Genomic DNA, 11,799 nt, shown 5'->3' on the forward strand with positions numbered 1-11,799 from the left:
AATAACAAGTGATAGTGCTTAAGCAATAAAAAATATTAGTAGCATATATAGAGGTTTTCCCGACAAATTGTGCTACTATTTAATTAAAGCTGATTTTATGGTTTGTATAATACAATTTTACGAATATCTTTTTTAATAATTCATTTTAATGATCTGCAGCAACAAAAAAAATGTAATTTCAAACAGAACGTAATAAATATTGCTGTAATAGGAATGTTAGAACATAACATGATAAAAATCCTGTCATTATTGTCGCCAATTTTTTCTCGCCATCATCACCACAAAAATGGTAAGTCACTGACTGAATATAATGATGTAACGCACTCAATAACTAAACAAATTTAACAGTACGTAATAAACGTTCTGTAATAGGAATGTTAGAATTTAACATGATAAAAAAAATTTATCCCATTATTGTTGCCAGTTTTTCAAGCCATCATCTCCAAAAAAATGATAAGTCACTGACTGACTAGAATGATGCAATAACTAAAACAGATGATTTTTGGTAAATAACCATATAGATTTGACGATACAGAATAGGCATACAGGACAAAATCAGAACATTTGAGATATGGCATATAGAAGTTATTTTCAAAGAGGAGGGGAAACACGATTTAAAATGGTAATAGAATTTGAAGCTCATTTAAAAAAGACAAAATAAAGGGGTATTGAACTGATTATGGAACTTAAAAGTCTCAATCGAGCCAAGAATCCAAATCAAAATCTATAAAGAATTCATCAAAGATTGCTGAAGAATTAATGTTGCGTTTCGGAAGATTAAAGAACACATAAAAATATAGCTTTCGCAAAATTACGTAAAAATATAACATAAATACATTGACTGCTTGAGTCATAACTTAAATACATTTATAGTGATTACGTTGCAAATTTGCCCAACTCATATTTTTCAGAATAGTATCTTAGAAAAATAACTTAATGCATTTAGTTTTGAAACTTTGTTTCGTTAGTTATACTATTTTTAGCTAGAATAATTAATATTACCTAATCCGGCTATTTTCAAAGCTAAAGAAAACAAAAGCATAAAACGATTTTGCGTTGAGTAATAAAATCAACAAATAATAATGCTTGTGGCATTTAAAAACAAATGGTAAGTCATGATACAACAAACAAATAATGTTATCCTTCTAAATTGCTGAGTCATTACTGCGTTTTTTATTACAAGTATTTATCTTTAAATTTCATTTAAAACAAAGAGGATTCTTCCCCCACTATGACATGCATTTGTTAGCTTGAAAATATATATTCAAAGCTAAAAATGGATATGGGAAAGAAATCCACAAACTCAGCAAATTTTTACATTTTATTAAAATAATTCTCATTGCATTTTTGTTTACAATAAGAATTAACTCCAAAACGCCCAGTACTTTGAATGAACCGGCGAGAAATTAGAATTGGTTTAATGCTAAGCCTAATCAAGATTACAAAAATGGCTGGAAAAAGATGAAAAAACTCCAGACATTTTGCAAAATTACACACTGAATCACAATTTTAGCGCTTCAGTATATTATTGTTGTAATAATAAATAACTACAAAACGTTTAAAGAAATGTTTTTCTTTTTTAAAAAAAATAATTAAAAAAAAGGAATTGATTTAACGTAACAACGTTGAATTCAATGACAATATTCAATAAAAAAAAAAATTATTTTAAGGTAGCAATTCAATCAGAAAGGAAAAAGAAATGCTCGTAAACACTAAATCTAGAATATTTAACAGAATCTTGAACTAAATCTAGAATATTTAAGAATATTAGAACACTAAATCTAGAATACTTAAGAGAATCTTTAATGCATAAAAATGACAATTTTACATTCTGTATCTCAAACAATAAAAAATGCTTAGACGGCCCATTATAAATTATCTTTTACTTTCAAAATGCAACACTATTGTCAGATAGTATTATTACTTATTATTATTATTATTATCATGGATTTTATATGGTAGACTTGGTACTAAATGGAAGATAGCAATTAATTAAAAATGGCCATAATTATAATGATAGTCATTGATAACATAAAGATTGATTTTTATAAAACGAAAAAGAACTTAGCTCGTACTCTTTACTAATACGATTATTTAACTCGATCTTACCTGGACCAGACCATGGCCAACTAGAGAGGTGCCTTCTAGTTGGCCATGTCTGGACTAAACGTAAATTTTTACTAATGAAGTATAATAATATTAAAAAAAGTAAACAATTTTTTTATGTATCAGTAAAAGTATGAAAGTAAACAAATAGAAATAATCTAATGACTAGACTAATAGACTAATGATAATCAAAAATTTAAAACGCAAATTTGATTTTAAGAAAATTATACAGCGAAATATTCATGAGACCGTTAAACTTTCATAAACATTTTTGTCATCGGTGACACCAAAAATAAAAAATTGTTTACAATCAAACATGTCCTCCCCACGAAGATTTTGCTTAAAATACATCTTAAAAAAATCCATTAAAAAATAATAAGATAATTACATATCTTTATTCACCACTACAGAAGTTGTTTAAAAACATTTCAACAGGAAAAAAAAATCATTTTTTCCGCACTGTTATATAATGCGAGAGAAGTGTCACATCACACTTGAGGCAAACAGGGAAAGATAAATTTGGAATATTATGAATAATATAAATGGCAACAGGGGAGAAAGCTCAATTATCCTTCGTTTTGAAATGCCTCCCGGAGCGGTAAAAAGAGACGGCGTCATAAAAACCACAACCAACATGTTCACTAAACCCACAGTCTGACAATGCCGATAAATTATTCAACCATTAACACCTATTAAAAAAACTATAAAATCAAGTATAATTTAACCGGTGAGCAGCTTAGAAATGACGCAACTCAAGTAGGTGACTCAGATGAGATGAGTACTGACTTTTTTTATACGCTAACTTTATTGATACAAATTAAGTCGACACTGAAAATCGCGCGGAAAAGGTACTACATGCATATGTACAATGCGGTAAATAAAAAAAAAACTGAGTAACTTTTGACGCCCCTGACCTTTTTTATCTAATGGTCGCATCTTCACGTTCTTAATAGTTCACCCAATTTAAAAGATTCAAGAAGTTGACCTCAAATATGCTCATTACTTAATGCGGATGACATTTTAAAAAAAGTCGTGCACTTAAAATTCGATTTCTCAGGAACCAATAGACCGATTTCGCTCAAATTTTGCATTTTGCCATGAAAAATTACATCCTTTAGAATGCTGTATGACACCCGGTGACTGAGTGGTAGCGCTCTCGTGCCATTTGCTGTGTTCGATTCTCGAACCGGGTATGGTTAACCCAGCCTTTCATGATGGTTAGCCCAGCCTTTCATGATGGTTAACTCAGCCTTCAGTCGGTGGATAAAATGAGCCCCGAGCATGCTTCCCCAAGCATGCTTGATGCTCATTTTATCCACCGACTGACCACCCAACTGGAACCTCTGCCCCTGCACCCCAGAGCTCAAGAGAAAGAAAACTGAAATGAGCACAGAAGGCCTTGACTTTCTATGGTCAGTTGCGCCACTGAGTTAAGTTTAGAATGATGTATAAATTGTATGCGCTACAATTCAAATTTTTTTTCGACTACAATTAAATGAACTAATTATAGTCGAATCGAAGCAAAAAATTTTCAATTCGGTGAAAAATTATCGAAACATGGTGATACGCAAAAAGTAAAATTAACATTAAAAGGTCCAAACTTTGGACCGCTCTCTCCTTAACTCTTTATTTAGAGATAAATCCTTTATTTTTGAAATTTTTTAAAATAATATTATTTCCACAGTTCAGACTATGTTTTAACCTAAATTTGATGCATTAGACACAGAAATTGTTGTAACAAAATTTAACGGACCCGCAAGCATTTCATCAAATATGTAAAATGATTGGCACTTTCATACGCTATGGAACGGTGGCAAGCCGAAATGCATTGCAATTGAAAGCGTTGAACAGCAATGAAAGCGTGAACAGTTGAATAGCAATGTGAAAACAACGCTTTTGCTTAACGCGTGGCGAAAATCAACATAGTAATCAACATGCAACATAAAAAATCTCATTTTCGAAATAGGAAAATTAAGCACTTTTTAAAAATACCCAATAAAAAAAGCACCATTAAGGGCTTTTAAAAAATGAAAATCGAAAATAAGCACCCTTAAGCACTTTTTAAAAACGCTACGCACCCTGTCTAGCGTCAATTCGAAACAAATACAGAAACATAGGCTATATATAAGTATTGCGTAGTTAAATATAGTTGAAGCAAACTATGACAGTTTGCAACCATAGCAGCAATGGCGATGGAAAGTGAGGCAATTTCGTTGACCTTTGCGGGCAAGCCCTAATTTAACATTTATGAGGTTTTTATTTAAGAAGATGGCCTCAAGGACATGACTTCGTTTCCGCCTTGTGACTTGAATTAGTAGATTCCGCCTTCGCCTCGAAGATTCCAATTATTGTTGTTACTTTCACTTCTCCGTAACTAAGTCAAGAGGACGGAATTTACTGGGATGTTTTTTTACGGCCAACTACAAGAGGAAAATGTACATTTCCGAAATAAGGAACTAGAATTTAAATTTACTATTGAAACCACGCGGAGTAGGTTAAAATGTTAAACTCCAAACTTCGACTATGACACCAACTTAGAGCATATTAATACTTTCACCAAATCCTCGGAAATTATCAATTATATTTTAAGTAAATAATAATTTCAATTTAAATATGTATAATTAGAGTAAAAGGTATTTTCTTTATAATTACATTTCATACTGTGCACTGAGAAAAAGAGAATGATCACGACTACCTTAAGTTCAGTCATTTTTATCATGTTGCTTTGGTAATGATTCTAGTAATTCTGATATGATTTTAAAATTTGTGATAAAATTTAGTAAATGTGATAAAATTCGGTGATTTTATCATGATACTTTAAAGTACATCATAAAAACCATTTATTCGGTTAAATTTACTGTTCAGTTTTATATTCTTTACTATTTGTAAGGTAATAAGATCTATAATTTTGAAAACCGAAATTTCCAAGCCGGACAATATGGACGGAAAAATTACCAAATGAATAATTTAGGTTTTCTACACCAAAAATGTCATTACAATACAGTACGGTATATTTACCAGAATTTTTCTCTGTGTAACTATAACAGTTGAAAAAAATAAACTTTACAAAGTGCAATTGTACTAGACATTAATATTGTGCAAAATCAGTATAAGAAAAGAGTTAGATATCAACATCTAACACGCACACACACAAATTTATAAATATCCTATAACAAAAATATACTTTAGTCTAACTGGAAAAACGAAACTACCACAAATGATGTAGATAATTCATTTGCATATCTTTTTAATTAGATTTTTAAATAAGCAAAATAAATTTAATTTCGAAATTTATGCATTTTTTCAATAATTCAATCAAATATAAACTCAAAATTATCTATATGTGATAAATTAAATTTATGACAATTTATAATTTAAGTAATCGTCACAATATTCATTTGAGTAATATTTTTTGTTTTTTTACTAATTTAAAAAAAATTGTCTAAATAGTTTTCAGAAAAGAAACTATTTCCTTTCTTCGTTTGACTTTATAAGATCTAAATTTAATCAAACGGAATCGCATTCGAGCAAATTGTAATTCACAAATTGTAAACAATGTAATTCACTTAGAAACTTAGATCGTTCGGAAATTTTTATTTTATTTTATAACGGGCGTTGGACAGCCAATCCAATTCTGGGTTAACGACTATCGCTATATGGCCTTGTAATTTTGAACTCAATCCAGAAGACAAGGGAACTCCTGGATCAAGCATTGGGACAAACTGCAAAAAAGGGGAAGGTTTTTTTTTTTTTTCTCTTTGATGAAATTAACCCACATTTGCGTTACATGGGTAGGAAAATCAACGAAAACTTTTCACGATTTGCACGACGGCAAGGTGAATATAATCCATTATCTGTCTGCCATTGAGGATATTTTACGTCAGCATGGAGCAGAATTAGTATCAACCGCAGTGTTTTCATCTCAGAAAAAAAATGGGTGATAATTTCTCACCCTTTCTCAAAAACAGGGTGAGATTTCAAAAATTTAAAAAAAAAAAAAAAAAAAAAACGCAAAGAGACTTGAAAAAAAAATTATTTCTTTAATTATGATGCATTTTTAACATCTTCTAATTTTTCAAGCATTGAATATTTTTGCTGCATCATCATATGGAAAATGTTCTACATCTACTTTTTCATCAGCTATTCTCATTAGATTGCTCAAATGCGTATTTGTCACGTTTTGATCGCTTCTACCCACATTTGTTTCATTTTCATTTGTCCGTTTCGGAGTAGAAGATATTGGCTTTACAAGGTATTTGTCCATCTTACATTAACGAGCAAAAACTTTTAACGTCTTACATGAAGAAACCTTACCTACGGTAAACACGTGGTTGCAGAGAAATGCGTTCTGAAAGAGGTTCTGAGGGATGGCGTTCTGTTGTTCTTAAAGGTTCTGAACAATACTGGTAAATAGGGAAGCTAGATAATGGGGCAGATGTTGAAAATAATAAAAGATCCAGGAAGAAAAGTGAAACGGATTTTATTCTAAATGGCGCAAAAGAGAAATTTTTTCAAAATGCGAGAAATTTGCGAATTTTGAAATTTTTTTATAGAATGCTCGAATTTCTCGCGGTAATCATTTCTTAATGCGAGAATATAAAAAAATATGCGAGACTCTCGCGTTCTCGCGCAACCGGTATCTCGTTCTTGAAATGGTATTCGTCTTCAGTTCATAAATTTATCTCCTAAAGGCTATCAAGAGCGCAAGTTACTAATATGGAGAGGGAGATTAATTTAAACACCATACAAAACAACAATATTTTTTTATACGAAATTAATATAAAACTGCTGAGTCTTGCATATCCTGAACCAGACATTTTTATAAATTTTTTTTTTTTCAATTTTAAATTTGTAAAATTTTATTAAGGAGCAATGAAAGAATCATCATAAGCAAATAAACTGCATTTGATAGAAAGCAGTTTATTTGCTGAAAAAAAGTCTCTAGTTTCAACTACATCCGCAATTTTCTAATTTGCCAAAAGTCAGTCGAAATTTCCCGACAAGTCAACATTTTTGAAAGGTCACGGTGACATTCAATTATGGCGCCTCGATATTATCCATAATAAAAGAAAAAAATTGGCGCCTCTATATTATCCATAATAAAAGAAAAAAAAAATTGGCGCCTCTAAAATCTTCACTTAAATTTTATCAGAAGAAAAACGTAACTACTAATAAACTAGTGGTGTATATCATTAATTCATATTTCCTTAAAATTTCACTTAAGTAAATTTAATTAAATTTTATAATTATTGCTTAAAACAAGCCATTCATGAAATATTTTATTACGAAAACAAATCATTCACAAAATATTTTAGAGCGAAAACGGACCTTCGAGATAATATTTAATCATGCAAACGGATCTTTCCATAAAATATTTTATCTTAAAAAAAGGACCCTTCACAACAATTTTGAAAAACGGAATCACCTACCTCATTATTTGGTAGTCGTGAAAGAAGAATGACAGGTAGGAAAACAACGTTAAAAGAACTTAATACTCATTTAAAAGAAGGAAAAAAGCATAAATTAATTTACTCTATATTTAAAACATTAATTTTTATTTATTACTATCACAATATCCAAGATGATAGCGATTTTACAAGCAGTGATGATACAACCGAATAACCACAGAAATATTAAAAAAATCAATTTATATTTATTAATTTTATTTGTTATTACCTGAAGCGTTAAATATTTGGTACGATCGAAACTGTTGCAATGATACGATCGAAGAATATTATTAATTGAATTATGACTTCAGTTTGAATGACTTCATGAATTTTTTTCATTAAATATTATTCATTATCAGTTACTTATTTGTTTACTGTTATTTTTTAACTTAAAATTTTTATTTCCGTATGATGAATACAACGACAAAATCAGGAACCTTTTCAACCTATTCGCAGAATTAGGAAGCTGATTGAAAGAAACTAATTTTAGATTCAAAAAATTATTAATAACTTTTTCAGGAATTCACAAAAACAAAACTTAAAAAAAAGTAAGAGTACGAACAAACGCTGTAATGGAGAATGGAATAAATATTTCATAGAGAATAATATACAAGTTTTGGAATACTTAAAGAATATTTATACACTAATAATCTAAGTTATTTACTCATAATTTAGTTGAGTTACAAAACAAAATAAAACAAAAAATATCATTTTCAGTGTCAACAATTAATTTTATCTTTATCATATCGAACTCGTTAAGATAAGCTTACTGATATATTAAACAACAAAATTTTATTTGTTAAAAAAAAATAAAACAAAGGTTTTTTTCTGCTTTTAAATAAAATTTGACGAAGTCTAGAAGAAATACTTTAAGTTCTTTACATTTTTGCTGCTATGTAACATTATTTATTAAAAAATAAATATGCAAAAATTTATTGACAAACTTTCAAACAGTAAATGTTGAACTATTTAAATTTTAAAATATATGTATATCCGTAAATATATTTAAAATTCATATGTTTTTAAATCTGGTGCTATTACGAATGGTAATAGATTTTATTTTGAATTTAATAAAGTGTTTTATTCTGCAAATGTTGAAATAAACACATTCAAAGATGTTTACTATTAACAATTTAAATTAACTATCAATGTAACTTACAAAAACAATGAGAAAAATCTTTTTACGTCAAAAGAAAAGAATATGCAAGTTTTATATTGTTAACCAATAGTGGTTTCAAAATAGGTCTCACATTAATCATACGTCTACAAATGAATAGTAACAAGAGTAATAGTATTTGTTATTACATTAAAATTGCTTATCTACTTTTAGTTTTAAAAAAAAAATTAAAATAGGCGTTCTAATTAACCTTATAAAAAAGAAATACGTTGGCATCAAATGCAATAAACATATGAAATCAATAAAACCTAGCATTTTTAAAGAAATATAAATTTTATTAGAAATGAATAATATTAAATAGGCTGTTACATGAAACAGATAAACAGTAAATATAGATATTAAACTCCGTATTAGAGAATGATTAAGCATCTTGAAAGAATTTAAACTTCAAAAACAAGCTATTCAAAAAAATCATTACGTAATAAATAAAAAAAGTTATTAAATTTATATTTTATACTTCTAATTATGGAGAAAATTTTAATTTAACTTGTCAATAAATCTAACCAAAGGTAAAAATAGTAGCAAAATTTATTTCGAAAATAAAGCAAAAAAAAAACCAAATATATAGCATTTTTTTTCTTCTATTAATATAACCTTCTTATTGATATGTTTCTACTGCATTACTGACACATTTATTTTCAAATAAGCTAATATAGAAATGTTCACTAAAGCATACGAAATTCAAAACAATAGAATAAAATTCTAAAAGCGGAAATTTTAAATAAAATGAAACATTTGTATCATACCTGATTTCTGTTTTCACCAAAATAATAATAAATAAAATTTTATTTTAAGAAAATGAGTATAAAATAATATAGGAAATTTAAATTATTATCATCCAATCTGGTAAAAATTCCTACTTTTAATAAGTATTAAAACGAAAAACTCGAAATCTAAAGTAAACAAAAGTTAGACATTTCCCCTTTAAAAAAATATTTTAACGAATCTAACAAAATTTTTCTAACAAATGTTTTCTAAATCAAACAAAAATTAGATTATAGTTCGAAAAAAAAAATATTAATTTGTTTTGTAAAATAAATATCAGACGATTATTTCAGAAAAAAATATTTTTATTATTTTAATATATTTTAATTTATGATGTTTTTTTTACTGAAATATAAAAAAAAAGTGTACTTCAGAATACTACATTAAATATAATTTTGCTTATCAACAAATCAAACAACAACAAAAATAAAACTTTTAAAATCAAATTTTACTTACACAATTCCACTCAAGATTTTGCAAGCAGGTGATAAATGATCAAAGAATATCACACTAAACTATGTTCTACTTTCATTTTTGTCTAATAGCCGCAAGTCCAAAAATAGAAAAGTAATAAACTAATTGAAAACAAATCACGTATTTCCTCAACGCCAATGGTCTTTTTGATAACTACATCGAAAACACCTGTACGAATTTCTTTTTATCGCGCACCGGCAAAAGTAAAATAGACGAAAACTTTCTCTTTTAGATTTGCACTCCGCAACATCTGCTTGAAAATAAAACTTTTTCCTCAACTTGTCCATCCGTTCCGTAGTGAGGGAGAATCCATCAAAAGCAGCGTGGGTTACCGGCTCAAACAGTCGCCAAGATATGTCGCCAACATGTTTAGGTGCTAATTGAAAACAAATGTTGGTTATTTAGTTAGTATTTTCTTAAACTAACGAACTCTAATAACAAATGATTATACATCTTGCTTTTTTAAATGAGATCTATCTATACATTTTATGATTATTTTAAGCGAATATTAAAATTAATGGTTTTGTAGAATAAAATAGATATTTACACTTTGTTTTTATTTCCACTGGGATTTATTTTATATCTAGCTTCTGCTTTTATTTAATTTAGATCGATGCTGCGGTCTTTTTTTTTTTAAATTCATTTAAGACACTTTTATTACAGTTAATTTGATAAATAAAATATGTCCAGTTTAAAAATAAATATTTTAATTTTTACATTACAGTACAATTACGGTATTGCAATTACATTATTTTACAATTGCATTATTATACTTATTATTTTTATTTACATTATTATACATTATTATTTTTATTTAATTATTGATTTTGTGAGGGAATAAAGAAAGAAAAGAATAAGAGGAGAATAGAAGCAAAACAATAATTTATCAGTAAAAATGAGATGAATCAGTAAATGGGGGGAATTAGTTACGAAACTGGCGAACCGGTAAATGAGCATATTGGTGAATGGGCGAAAAAAAATTTTACATATATTTTTAATTGCAAAAACTCATGACTAATTCGTCAAAATCCCTTTAAAGCGAAAGTAGGAAATGGACTTATTTTTAATTTGGTGATTATAAATCTATGTCAGTTTGAGAAAACATTCTGCTGAGATCATTTAAATACAATCATATTTGATATTTATTAATAATAGCTAAGCGCTACAAGTCGCGAAACTACTGCAGTATTTTTCGTAGTTTGTAATGCAGTGCACTACTTTTTTGAAAGAAATAGTGCATTGTACGCTATACTAAAGTTACTGAAGTTCGTGGCGATTCCTAGAAATTACTTTTAAAGTTACTTTAGTAAAAAATATAACTAAAAAAAGGTTTAAACGCAACTAATATTACGAATCACATTGGTCTTCGCAGATTTGACACAATGAGAATGCCCCTGTGTCCGAGCGATAATGGAAATTACGTCTGATGCTCAATAGCAGCAATTTTGTATTCTTTAATCTAGCCATTATATATTATGACTAGCATTTAAACTAGCCATTACGAATAATGGCTTATTTATCACTTCTGTTATGCCTTCAAAAGCTCCTGTTGTACAGTGCGCAAAATACAAAGCGGACCACACTGAATAACTTTTGATCTAATAATCGGATCTTCACGTTCTAGACATCAATTTTAATGGCTCGAGGAGGTGACCTCAAATATGATATTTAATTGGTGCAAACTGTACTTCAAGTTACGAAATTAGACGCAAACGCACTTTCTCTGAATAAACATTCTCTTTTTTCGACGGGATCGGATTTCTAACCCCTAAAATATAGTGGGTAGCCGCAGTCTCCATAGTTTGGTCCGGATAGTGGTCCAACGTTTGA

General features: G+C 28.6%; 1 protein-coding gene across 1 annotated transcript in view; it reads right to left on the minus strand.

Annotated features, from left to right (window-relative positions):
• Nucleotides 1-10,275, minus strand: part of stumps (DBB domain-containing protein stumps) — a 65,100-nt gene extending 54,825 nt beyond the window's left edge. The window contains exon 1 of the mRNA XM_016067978.4: nt 9,952-10,275. The gene's annotated coding sequence lies outside the window, so the exon portion shown is untranslated. The remainder of the gene's footprint in view (nt 1-9,951) is intronic.
• Nucleotides 10,276-11,799: the final 1,524 nt, after the last annotated feature.

This window comes from Parasteatoda tepidariorum, chromosome 6 (genome assembly GCF_982258835.1).
Source record: "Parasteatoda tepidariorum strain Cologne lab strain chromosome 6, Ptep-v5.0, whole genome shotgun sequence".
Taxonomy (NCBI): domain Eukaryota; kingdom Metazoa; phylum Arthropoda; class Arachnida; order Araneae; family Theridiidae; genus Parasteatoda; species Parasteatoda tepidariorum.